General features: G+C 32.1%; 1 protein-coding gene across 1 annotated transcript in view; it reads left to right on the forward strand.

The window, feature by feature from the left end:
- Positions 1 to 13,450, forward strand: part of mal (molybdenum cofactor sulfurase) — a 133,377-nt gene that overhangs the window by 108,892 nt on the left and 11,035 nt on the right. The window lies entirely within an intron of this gene.

A 13,450-nucleotide genomic window follows, 5' to 3' on the forward strand; every position in this document is an offset into this window, starting at 1 on the left:
ATATTTCGGTTCAAAGACCTTCACCGTTACTATGAAAGGGTCGCCAAATTTTAGTTTGGTGTTTTTATTTTAAAGTTTGGTGTTTTATATTTTTATCAGTTTTATTCTACGCTGAGGACGGTCAATCGGAGGTCATGACCGAAAAATTTGCATAATTTTTCAATTTTTCACTGGCTGTTAATTGTCCTCGTTTTCTTCATTTCTTCGCGATTTTTTGTTTTATCATGATTAGCCAGCGTGGTCTCAGAAATTATTTCCCCTTATTAGGCAGCCAAAGAGAAAGTAAGACCAATAAATAAGATGAAAAAAAGGGATTCTGGATTTTTCTACCGATATTCCAAAATACATGGTATAATCCATGAATATAATATATTCCAAATACAGGTAGAATGGTATAGAATATCCCATAGGATTTTTTTTTCTTTAGTTTCTTCTTCCCGTGATTTTGGGGGCTGGAGTTTGATTTAGCATAGCATGGTAAGACAAAGGTTAAAAAATTATGTTTCCTCGCGTATTTGAAATACCAGGGGACTGAGCTTCGCTCGGTGAAAAGATAGACAGTTTTTTTTGTGAAAATAAAGAAAAAACTCTTTATTAATTGCTTTTGAATTAAAGCATTCGTTCTTTAGTCACTCGGGGAAAAATAGTGGAAGATTGAGGGATAATTTTATTGGGTGCGACTTTTGGTAGGTACCCTTAAACCTAATCATTTCTACATGCATGAAATCTACGTAAGGGTGCTTGTCGTTTATTGGAAACATACCCAAACAGTGAAGTTAGACTAATCCTACTGAAAAATAACAAAACATAATGATAAAATAATACTTTAGACCGAAATTATGGAAACCTAACCCAACTCAACCCAACGTAACCTAACCTAACCCCCACTTCTAATGTGCAAATATATAACCCAGATTATACAAGTCCAATGCATTCTGTCTATGTCCAATGCATTGTATCATCCATCAAATGTAAGTTTTTATATTTTTATTGCATTTTTTGCTGATGCCGGCCCTTGGATATATAGGGTCGAAATTTTCATTTAAGGTTAAAGTTCCACTGTCTTAAGAGAAAAGGTACTTATGTATTATACCAAAGACAGTCAAGAAGTTTCCTGAATGTAAGATCTCAGAAAACCGGTTTCATAGCCACAAAGACAAATGACGGCTGGTAAAACATAGCATATATTAAATACGTAACCTTACTTAGGTATCTTTTTTTACCCCTTCAACCCCAAAACACTAAAGTTTAACTCTTTGTCACGGAGTAAGCAACACCTCACAAGGCATAGAAAACCTGTTTTTCATGTAAAATCTCGGTCTTTCTCGGTGCAATCTTTCTTGTGTGAGTACTGGACTCATAACAAGTACCGATTACTTTAATTCCCCCTCCTAATGTGGAAATATATAACCCAATTTATATTATTATATAAACTACAATATTATATATTCGTCATGTTCTGGTATATTTTATTTTGTGATAGTGATATATTTAATTAACAAAAAGTTTAACTACAAAAATCAATATGATTCACCCAAAACCAAACGGTTGACGTGGGGTGAAACAAGCCAAAAAAAAAAAAAAAAAAAAAAAAAAAAAAAATTATTGTGAGTAAGCCAACTTTACTTCTTGAGTGTATTTGGTATAATACATAAGTACTAAAAAAAAAATTCCCTATTGTTCTACTTGTTGATTTGTCCACTATCATGAACAGTTAAAGGAAGTACTTAACCCTTCTTCATTCTCTAAACTGTATTTAGAAGCAGAGTAAGCATGTAAAATGATAGAATAATGATACAAACTAGAAAGAATGTAAAGCAGGTAGCCGACTGTCTTGTAATATTATAAGCCTTATCTATGACACGATGTCAAACAATAGTTACATATCTACCGGAAGGATCTCAGATTTGTATCGATTTAGCAACCGTGAAATGACAACAAATATTTGGGTGCAAGAAAAAAGGACTACCAACTTAGAAAAAAGATTGTTTAAATTTTACTTCAGTAAATAAGTCGAATGACATTTAAGCAAACCGCTTACAGACTATACTGATCATATATATATATATATATATATATATATATATATATATATATATATATATATATATATATATATATATATATATATATATATATATATATATATATATATATATATATATATATATATATATATATATATATATATATATATATATATATATATATATATATATATATATATATATATATATATTATATATATATATATATATATATATATATATATATATATATATATATATATATATATATATATATATATATATATATATATATATATATATATATATATATATATATATATATATATATATTTATATATATATATATATATATATATATATATATATATATATATATATATATATATATATATATATATATATATATATATATATATATATATATATTACTATTGTAATATTATATATATACTATTGTTAATAGTAGAACTACTATTGTTAATAGTAGTTTGATTTCATGTTTTTTTGCAATCTATTTTTACTATATCTTAAACATTTTCAGATGTTTTCTTGATAAAACTTAGTTGTATTGGCCTCTGGTGTCCTTATGTTCCAATGAGTTGCTATTAGTAGTAGTAGTATTTCATGTTTTTGAATGTCATTCATACTATAATCTATAAATTTTCTAATGTTTTCTCGATAAAACGTACTTTTGTTGACCTCAGATGGCTTAGTAGTGCAGTAAGTTGTTAATAATAGTAGTATTATCATGTTTTTGCAAGCCTCTCTTACTATAGCTTCAATATTTTCAGATATTTTCTTGATAAAATGTAGCTGTATTGACCTCAGGTGTCCTTATGTTGCAGTGAGTTGCCATTACTAGTAGTAGTATTTCATGTTTTTGCACGTCATTAATACTATATTATATAAATTTTCTAACATTTTCTCGATAAAACGTACTTTTGTTGACCTCAGATGGCTTAGTACTGCAGTAAGTTGTTAGTACTAGTAGTATTATCATGTTTTTGCAAGCATTTCTTACTATACCTTCAGTATTTTTAAATATTTTCATGATAAAACGTATCTATATTGACCTCGGGTGGATTTATGTTACAGCAGGCTGTTAGTAGCAGTTCTATTTTCATGTTTTTTTGCAATCCATTTGTACCATATCTTAAAGATTTTCAGATATTTGCTTGATAAACTGCAGCTGTATTGGCCTCAGGTGTCCAAATGTTACAATGAGTTGCTATTCGTAGTAGTAGTATTTCATGTTTTTTGCATGTCATTCATACTATAATCTAAAAATTTTCTAATATTTTCTCGATAAAACCTACTTTTGTTGACCTCAGATGGCTTAGTAGTGCAGTAAGTTGTTAATACTAGTATTATTATTATGTTTTGGCAAACTTTTCTTACTATACCTTCAACATTTTCAGATATTGTCATGATAAAACGTATCTGTATTGACCCCAGGTGTCCTTATGTTGCAGTGAGTTGTTAGTAGTAGTACTATTTCATGTTTTTGCATGTCATTCATACTATAATCTATAAATTGTCTAATATTTTCTCGATAAAACGTACTTTTGTTGACCTCAAATGGCTTAGTAGTGCAGTAAGTTGTTGGTACTAGTAGTATTATCATGTTTTTGCAAGCCTTTCTTACTATACCTTCAACATTTTCAGATATTTTCACGATAAAATTTATCTATATCGACCGCAGGTGGTTTTATGTGACAGTGAGTTATTAGTAGTAGTTCCATTTTCATGTTTTTTGCAATCCATTTGTACTATGTCTTAAACACTTTCATATATTTTCTTGATAAAACATATTTGTATAGGCATCAGGTGTCCTTATGTTGTAGTGAGTTGCTAGTAGTTGTAGTAGTATTTCATGTTTTTGCATGTCACTCATAGTATAATCTATAAATTTTCTAATATTTTCACGATAAAAAGTACTTTTGTTGACCTCAAATGGCTTAGTAGTGCAGTAAGTTGTTAGTACTAGTATTATTATCATGTTTTTGCAAGCCTTTCTTACTATACCTTCAACATTTTTCAGGTATTTTCATGATAAAACGTATCTGTATTGATCTCAGGTGTCCTTATGTTGCAGCATGTTGCTAGTAGTAGTTCTATTTCATGTTTTTTGCAATCCATTTGTACTATATCTTTTCAAAGATAAAATAGCCTTCTTAATAATTTAATGTCGATAAACCGCGGTCGCCCTCCATGGAAAAATGTTAGTAAAGGGTAAACCATATCCACCAGATTGGCTATTACATACGAGAGCAATATTCAAATCATTTTAATAATGGATGAATTTTAGACACGAAAATTACATTGAAAATGTGTATTTGGCTTCCCTTGGAGAAATGTTAGTAAAGGGTAAACCATATCCAGTAGATTGACCATTACGTACGAGAACAATATTCAGATCATTTTGATAATAGAGGAATTTTAGACACGAAAATTATATTGAAAATGTGCATTTCAATAAAAAAAAACCCACTTTATTAAAAAAAAGTCAATGTTATTAATAAAACAGATGTTTTTCAAACTGCGATGTTCATATTTCTGAAAAATAAAATCCAACTTTATTAAAAAAAATCAATTGTTATTAATAAAATCAGATGTAGTTTAAACTGGGATGTGCATATTTCTGAATACTAAAACCTCACTTTATTAAAAAATGTGCAAAAATGTACCCAATGAGGTCTTGGATCAAACTCAACTTTATTAAAAAAATCAATGTTATTAATAAAATCAGATGTAATTTAAACTGGGATTTGCATATTTCTGAAAACTAAAACCTCACTTTTTCTTTAAAATATGCAAAATGTATCCAATAAGGACTTGGATCAAACCCAACTTTATTAAAAAAAAATCATTGTTATTAATAAAATCAGATGTTTCTTAAACTGAGATGTTCATATTCCTGAAAATTAAAATTCAGCTTTATTTAAAAAAATATGCAAAAATGTACCCAACTTTATTTTAAAAAAATCATTGTTATTAATAAGATCAGATGTTTTTTTAAACTGTGGTGTTCATATTTCTAAAAATTAAATTTCAGCTTTATTAAAAAAATCAAATATTGTTAACAAAATCAGATGTATTTTAAACTGGGATGTGCATATTTCTGAAAAGTAAAACCTCACTTTATTAAAAAAAATATGCAAAAATGGAAGCAATTATCAAAAGAAATCAAATATATTAATAAAATCAGATGTATTTTAAACATGGATGTTCTTATTTCCGAAAATTAAAACCCAACTTTATTAAAAAATCAAATATTATTAATAAAACCCGACATACACCTACGAAAGGCTAGGAAATCTAGCTCAGAAAAGTCCAAAATAGCAAACAAGACATCCCAAATCATGAGTTTCATGCAATACACGCCTACGAAAGGTTAAGAAACCTAGTTAAGAAAATGATATTAATAAAATCAGATGTATTTTAAACTGGGATGTTTATATTTCTGAAAACTATAACCCAACTTTATTTTTTTTAAATGCAAAAATGTACCAAATTACTAAAAGAAATCAAATATTATTAAAAAAATCCGATATATTTTAAACATGGTTGTTCTTATTTCTGAAAATTAAAACCCAACTTTATTAGAAAATCAAATATTATTAACAAAACCAGACATACACCTACGAAAGGTTAGGAAATCTAGCTCAGAAAAAAGTCCAAAATAGCAAATTAGACATCCCAAATCATGAGTATTATGCGACACGCATCTAAGAAAGGTTAAGAAACCTAGCTAAGAAAATTTTATTAATAAAATCAGATGTATTTTAAACTGAGATGTTCATATTTCCGAAAACTAAAACCCAACTTTATGTAAAAAAATAAGCAAATATGTACCCAATTATTAAAAGAAATCAAATATTATTAATAAAATCAGATGTATTTTAAACATGGATGTTCTTATTTCTGAAAATTAAAACCCAACTTTATTAGAAAATCAAATATCATTAATTCAACCAGACAACACACATCTACAAACGTTAAGAAATATAGCTTAAACATGAATTTTTTATGCTTTAAGTATGTTTTATGTCATTCTAAGACATGTAAAAAAAAGTTGAAATAAAATTATAAAATAAAATAAAATAAAGTTAAAAAATAAACTTCAAAAAAGTATAAAAAATGGGGGAATGGGCCCAACAAGCTGGAAGTGGGGGCCTTGAAGGTTGGGGAGAGGGACCTTGGAGGTTGAGGTCATTGGTGGTTCAAATCAAAACCATCTCACTTATCCCATATTGTGAATTTGTTCATTCTAAGACATGTAAAAAAAAAGTTGAAAAAACTATTAAAAAAAATAAACTTCAAAAAAGTGTAAAAATGGGGGGATGGGCCCCAAAAAGTTGGAATTTAAACTGGGATGTTCATATTTATGAAAACTAACACCCAACTTTATGTAAAAAAATATGCAAAAATGTACCCAATTATTAAAAGGAAATCAAATATTATTAATAAAATCATATGTATTTTAAACATGAATGTTCTTATTTCTGAAAATTAAAACCCAACTTTATTAAAAATTAAATATTATTAATAAAACCAGACAACACACATCTACAAACGTTACGAAATATAGCTTAAACATGAATTTCTTATGCTTTAAGTATGTTTTATGTCATTCTAAGACATGTAAAAAAAAGTTGAAATAAAATTATCAAAAAAAAAGTTAAAAAAAATAAACTTCAAAAAAGTATAAAAAATGGGGGAATGGGCCCAACAAGCTGGAAGTGGGGGCCTTGAAGGTTGGGGAGAGGGACCTTGGAGGTTAAGGTCATTGGTGGTTCAAATCATAACCATCTCACTTATCCCATATTGTGTACTTGTTCATTCTAAGACATGTAAAAAAAAGTTAAAAAAAACTATTATGTTGAAAAAATAAACTTCAAAAAAGTATAAAAATGGGGGGATGGGCCCCAAAAATTTGGAGTGATGGGGCCCCTTGGAGGTTGGGGAGAGGGGACCTTGGAGGTTGTGGCCATTGGTTGTGGTCCTTGATGCTCAAATCTAAAATCGTCGCACTAATCCCACATTGTGTACTTGTTCATTCAAAGACATTGAAAAAAAAGATGAAATAAAATTATCATGTTAAAAAAATAAACTTCAGAAAAGTATAAAAAAATAGGGGTATGGGCCAAAAAAGTTGGAGGGATGGGGGTCCCTTGGAGGTTTTGTAGCGGGGACCTTGGAGGTTGAGGTCCTTGGTGTCTAGGGTCATTGGTGGCTGCCTTCCTTGATGTTCAAATCTATAATCGTCTCACTAATCCCCTATTGTCAACTTGTTCATTCTGACATCTAAAAAAAAGTTGAAATAAAATTACCATGTAAAAAAATGAGCTTAAAAAGCATAAACAATGGGGGAATGGGCCCCAAAAAGTTGGAGGGTGACCCCTTGGAGGTTGGGAGACAGGACCTTGGTGGTTGATTTCCTCGGTGGTTGCAGTCCTTGACTTTTAAATCCATAATTGTCTCACTAGTTGATTTCTAAGGATTTCTAAGGATTGTTCTGAATTTCTATATTAAAATTCTTTTCTTGGCATCTACATCTTTATTAGTATCAACTTTTTATATTGACAACACTGCTTAAATAGTACTTGTGTAATATACAGAACACAGTCGGGAAGTAAAGCTAGGTTAATTCATAATGGCTCTATTACTTTCAACTTTTTAGCATTGCCAAAAACAATATTTTATATCGCCCACATCCCATATTGCGTAGATGTCTATTATAGCGCCCACAGAGTTTCACCCCAAATAATTCCCCTAAAAGGACAATTAATCTCTGACGTTTCCGTTGTTCACGAAACTGTTCACAGATACATATTAAATTCCTATGAAGCCTATTGATTTTTCAGTCATGAATTCTTACAAAATCGAAGTACACAATAAGTTCAACGTAATTCATGTCTGTATTAATTAAACACCATCCCTTAACCTCAAAGTGTAGACAAATTGTGATATAACAGTTACGTAAATTCATTGCTGAAATTTCAGAGATATTAGTAGCTACACACTCCCGTTAGTATTCTAACTCATTAGAGGTTAATGATCTTGTACTGGTTATATTCACTGAGTGTGTTGCGTCACCCCTGAAAGTAGGTCAATGCCCATATATGGACAATACTCACCCCCTACTCGTGTTTCTTTGCTCTTCATTTCAGTTTTCGACTCGCTCACTTGTTCGGTGTCGCATGTCTTCTAACCGCGTGAGTTTTTGCTATTAATTTCATTTTCGACACGCTCTATTTGTCGTTTTTACATATCTTCTAACCGCCCGTATCTTTCCTGTTCATTTTAATTTTTGGCATGCCACTGCTGTTCTTCTAACAGCGTGTGCGTATTCGCTCATCATTTTCATTTTCAACTTGCTCATATGCTTGGTGTCACATGTCTTCTAACCGCGTGTGACTTTGCTCTTTATTTTTATTTTTGACTCGCTCACTTTTTAGGTGTCGCATGTCTTCTAACCGCGTGTGTCTTTACTCCTCATTTTATTTTTGACACGCTCTAATTTTCGTTTTTGTATATCTTCTAACCACCCGTATCTTTGCTGTTCATTTTCATTTTTGACCCGTTTTTGGATTTTGATTGCTTCAGATAATTTAGCAATGCCATTTGCTTTTGCTGCCCGTATATGTGTTGTCGCAATTGATGGTCCAGGTTGTCGATTTTCACATCTTATCACGTTTGACAGCTCACGTATTGGTTCCAAAGAATCATCATTTATAATAAGTGCAACTGCAAATTTTCGTTTTTTGGGCCTTCCAACAGACGTTATATTATATAAATAATTGATGCGTTGGAAACTCAACAATATTGTTTATGTTATGCATTACATCATATAAGAAAATGCTTATATAATGTCATAAGAAATGCTAATATGATATAGTAACATAGTACCCTTGACGTCATTTGCGAAAACCAAAATTAAGGCTCTTAACGATTTTTCTCCTACTTCTGACCTATCTAGATCGTTTTTTTTATGCGAGACTATCCCAAGATACCGGTTTTCTCGAAAATATATCAAGAAAGAAAAAAAAAAATTTACACGATAACTATTTCTAAATTCCAAAACCAAATTGCTAAGGAATAGTTTCCTACCTTGCTATACAAGATGACGATAGTAGCCAAAATGGATAAAATAGTGTTTCATAACATAGGTTATAAACCTTCATATTTTGTTTTGATATTTTGGTCATTGATTAATTAAGAATTACATTCAAGTTCCGCATCCACATAAATATGTGGTAGATTTTTGCTTTTGATTTATTACGTTTAGCGTCTAAATTTTCAAGACTTTTTACTTAATAAAACGATTAGAAATTGACAGCTTTAATTGTTCCAGATTTTAATATACTTTTTATTTTTTTACTTTAACCTTACGACCAAGGCCGTATCCAATTTTTTTTCTGGGGGGGGGTGGCTGTTTTTTGTAGGTGGATTTGACAAAAGAAAATAAAAAAACACACCAGAAATTCGTTTATATACGTTTTGTCACGTTTTTACGCGCCGGACAAAAATTTTGGGGGAGGGGGATTCTATTCGACTAACCGTCTCTCCTTTGGATATGGCCTTATTTACGCATATGAATTTTGAATCATTTTCATCTATGGTTAAATAAGAAACGAGTTTTTTTTCAAATGATAGTAAGCAGTGAAGTTTGAACTTAAAAGATCATAGATTATCCTAAAAACAAGATCTTTAAGCTTGAGTTTAAACTTTTTTGCAGCTTTTCATGAACGAATGAAATCATTTAGGCATATTTCCCTTGCTCAAAAATATTTTCGGATCAAAAGTTTGAAATTGAAAGTCAACATAAAAGACACTTACATTTATCAAACGGTAGTATTTGCTTATTTAATAACTTTTCAACTTTCAGTAAAGCACTGGTTAGACTTTTGTGTAAAGAGTGGTAAGTTGATATAGGTGGTAGCCTCTATCATGTAGCCTCTAGGCTATCAGGCTATCTAGGCTATCATCTAGCCTCTATCATATCATAGCCTCTATTTTGTCGCGTTTTTGGAATTTGAAAAGGCATTTGACAGTATTGATAAGCCTATTTTATTCCGTTACCTTGTTAAGATAGGCCTACCCAGGCCTTTTATTATGTTATTAATTAACATGTACGAGGTAACTTTATCTGCGGTTTTTATTGTTAAAAAAGGTGTATCTAGGCCATTCAGAACCTTCAGAGGAGTTCGCCAAGGATGCACGTTGTCATCGATGCTTTTTAGTCTGTATATCAATGATTTTGCAGAGATCCTTGAAATGAGATGGGCCCCAGTTGTATCACTAGCAACTACCCTATTTCCTTTTTTGCTGTTCGTTGACGACACAGCTTTAGTGGCCAAATCAGCCGAGGAACTCCAAACTCTTCTCAATTTAACTGAATCTTACCTAGAATCGAAGAAGTTGAAGCTGAACGCATCTAAAACAGAGATTGTCATCTTCCAAAGTAGGAAGCCGAATGGACCTCAGGGTTATTCCTCTACTTATAAAGATGAGGCTGGTATCTGGGATTCGTGGTCGCAGCAAATGGGAATTGGACCGAGCACATTAAATTGATGATTTCACGTGGTAAGGCAGCTGCTTGTGCTCTACTTCGACAAATACATATCATGAGAATCAAAAATATGTAGATGTACAAGTACATTTTTATGACTAAAGTCCTACCTGTTGCCCATTATGGATGTGAGCTGTGGGGATTACTACGGTAAAACAACTGGAATCTCTGCAGTTTGTGTATTTTAAAAGAGTTATAGGCCTACAGGTTACGCGCTTACCTGATAACTCCCTGGCGAAAGCGGCCTACACAGAGATGTTGAGTTTTACCAAAAAGGCAGCATGGCCAAAACAAGTTAAAGCACTGTTGGATAATGCTGGTTTATCATGGGCATGGAATGAGGGTCAGAGTTCTCTAGGTATACCTTAAGATTTCCTCGGTAAATTTGCATCGTGCCTTCGGGACCAAGAGGTTCAGGTTTGGCGAACGGGTCTGGAAAATTCTAGTAGCCTGCATTTTTATTGAAAGATTAAAGATGCGTATGGGGAGGAGTTTTATTTGAAGCTGAACCTACCGTGGAGAACCCTTAAGTATTGCTTGCAGGCCCGGGCAAATTGCATACCACTGCGTAAAGGATACTGGAAGTCTTATGATGAGGATGGCTCGGGAAGTAGGCGTGCCTGCCCCCTCTGTGGGGAATTAGGGGATGGGATGGACCATTTTCTGAGTAGATGCCAAAGTTTAGCGAATTTTAGGGATAATTTTTTTTTCATGGGGATGTACCGCTGCTACCGTGTATTTCGGGGACAACTTCGAGGGACCTTATTATTGCGTTAGGTTGTTTTATAGAGGACAGTCTGGAAGCGCGGAAAGAAGCTGTAGTTTAAATTTGTTGAGTGCTATTGTTCTTTCCTTATTGTTTTTTTTTGTTTATTTGTTTTTGTGTATATGGCCACTGGTTTTCAAATACACGCATGTATGTATGTATGTCTAAGACAGTTTCTGCTCGTTTTAAGTTTTAATGTTGCTCTATACTTTCAATTGAGAAGATTTGTTTTCAAACATTTAACCTCTGTTTTTTTAGATCTCCTAGCATGCCATTTTCAATAAAAAAAAATGAGGGAGCCATCCCCCAATTTTACTTCTCTATCGCAATTACTTGATGCGTGTTAATGTGATAAAATATATTAGACTCGCAAAATGTATGTCTATTTAGCTGCATAAAAAGGCAATTAATATCAGAGGCAACGCTGTAGCGTTGCCTATAGTAAAGGCCATAGGCCTCCAATGTTTTATTATTTATTATTTTTTTTCCCCAGAGGCACTTCATATGGAAGGAGTCGTCATAAAAACTTCAAAGGGGGCTAATTCGATTGGAAATCGAGAGTTCTAGTGCCCTATTTAATAGTCGAAAATGATTGGAGGGCAACTACCCCTCCCCCCCAATGCCCATCATTCCCCCCAAACACATCCAATCAAAATTTTGAGATAGCCATTTTGTTCAGCGTAGTTGATTTCCAGATAGAAAATATATTTTTGAGGAGGACAACTCCCCCACAACCCTCAGGGCAAGGGTTTTAAGTTATGGCCTGGGGGTATATAAGGTTTTTATAGAAGGCATTGTCGTAGAAACTTAAAAACAGGCTCAATCGATTGGACATGAAAGGGTTAGTGTCTTTTTTAATAGTCTAAAGTGATGTAAGTATACCGAGCCCCCTCCCACCGACACACATTATGCCTTAAAAACCCTCTAATAACACCTTTTTATTTGCAATGTTGTGCATTGGTTCTGAATTACAGATAGGCAGTACGTTTTTTAGGAAGACACTTTCCCACAATCTTCTAAGTACTGATGTCAATTTATGACATTTATATTATTACTTGTTGTATGTTTTTTGCTATGATTGTTTATTTAATTTCTGTTCGTTTTGGGTTTCATTTATTCTTTAATAGTAATTTCTGGTCGTTTTGAGTTTGAATTTTAACATGTATTTGTATCTCCTGAGCTTAAATTTAAAATGGCCTTTACTTTTCTTTGAAAAACTTATTTTTCGGAAAGTTTTTTTTTTATTAATTATTAGTAAAGGTAATACTATAAAAGCATAGCATATATTAAATATGTAACCTAACCTAATCTAGGTACCTTTTTCCCCCCTAAACCCCAGAAAACAAAACTTTAAATATTGTAAACGTAGTGACAGATCACTGTTTGCAATCTTCAGCACAGGAAATTTCCGTTGAAAAAACCTGTTTGACTAGTTGCTTTAGCATCTTCGCTGTAAAATACCTCGCGTGTTATACAGATAATAGAACAGTACCCTTTTTCATATAATTCGGCCGCTGTTTGCCTTTTTATTTCCCATGCAACTCCTTCCGCTCGAATGAATTTTCTGCGTAAAAACCCAAAGGTAGAGAAATTAGTTATATAATATTCCTAGGAGTTTTATATTTCTTAACATTGGACGTGATCGTCTCTTACTAGGTTGCTTGTTACCGCTGCAACCCGGATGAGGTGAAGAATCAAGCATTTATGCATTTTAAATAATTTTTGTTGCGTAGTAAAACTGAGGCAGTCATAAAACACACATTGAAGTGCCAGTATTTCTGCGTTATTACATATATATCTGTTATTTCGGAATCTTTATTGGGAGGGGTCTGGTCATCCTACCTTCCAGCTCCCACTGTATATTCGTGACGTAATTTATGGTAGATACGATTAAGCCACAATATTCATTTGAGTTTCGTAAAGATCGTGGCCCTTGTCATTGCCACCTGATGTAAAATATACACGATCCTGGCCGTGATTTCTCTTCCCTAAACTCAGGGTCGTATCCAGGATTTTTTTCAGGGAGAGTGGGTTTTAAGAAAGGATTTTTTGTGGGGAGTACAAAAACTTTGAAAACGC

Source organism: Artemia sp. Qi Xiang Cuo, chromosome 15, assembly GCF_049724085.1.
Source record: "Artemia sp. Qi Xiang Cuo chromosome 15, ASM4972408v1, whole genome shotgun sequence".
In the NCBI taxonomy this organism is placed as follows: domain Eukaryota; kingdom Metazoa; phylum Arthropoda; class Branchiopoda; order Anostraca; family Artemiidae; genus Artemia; species Artemia sp. Qi Xiang Cuo.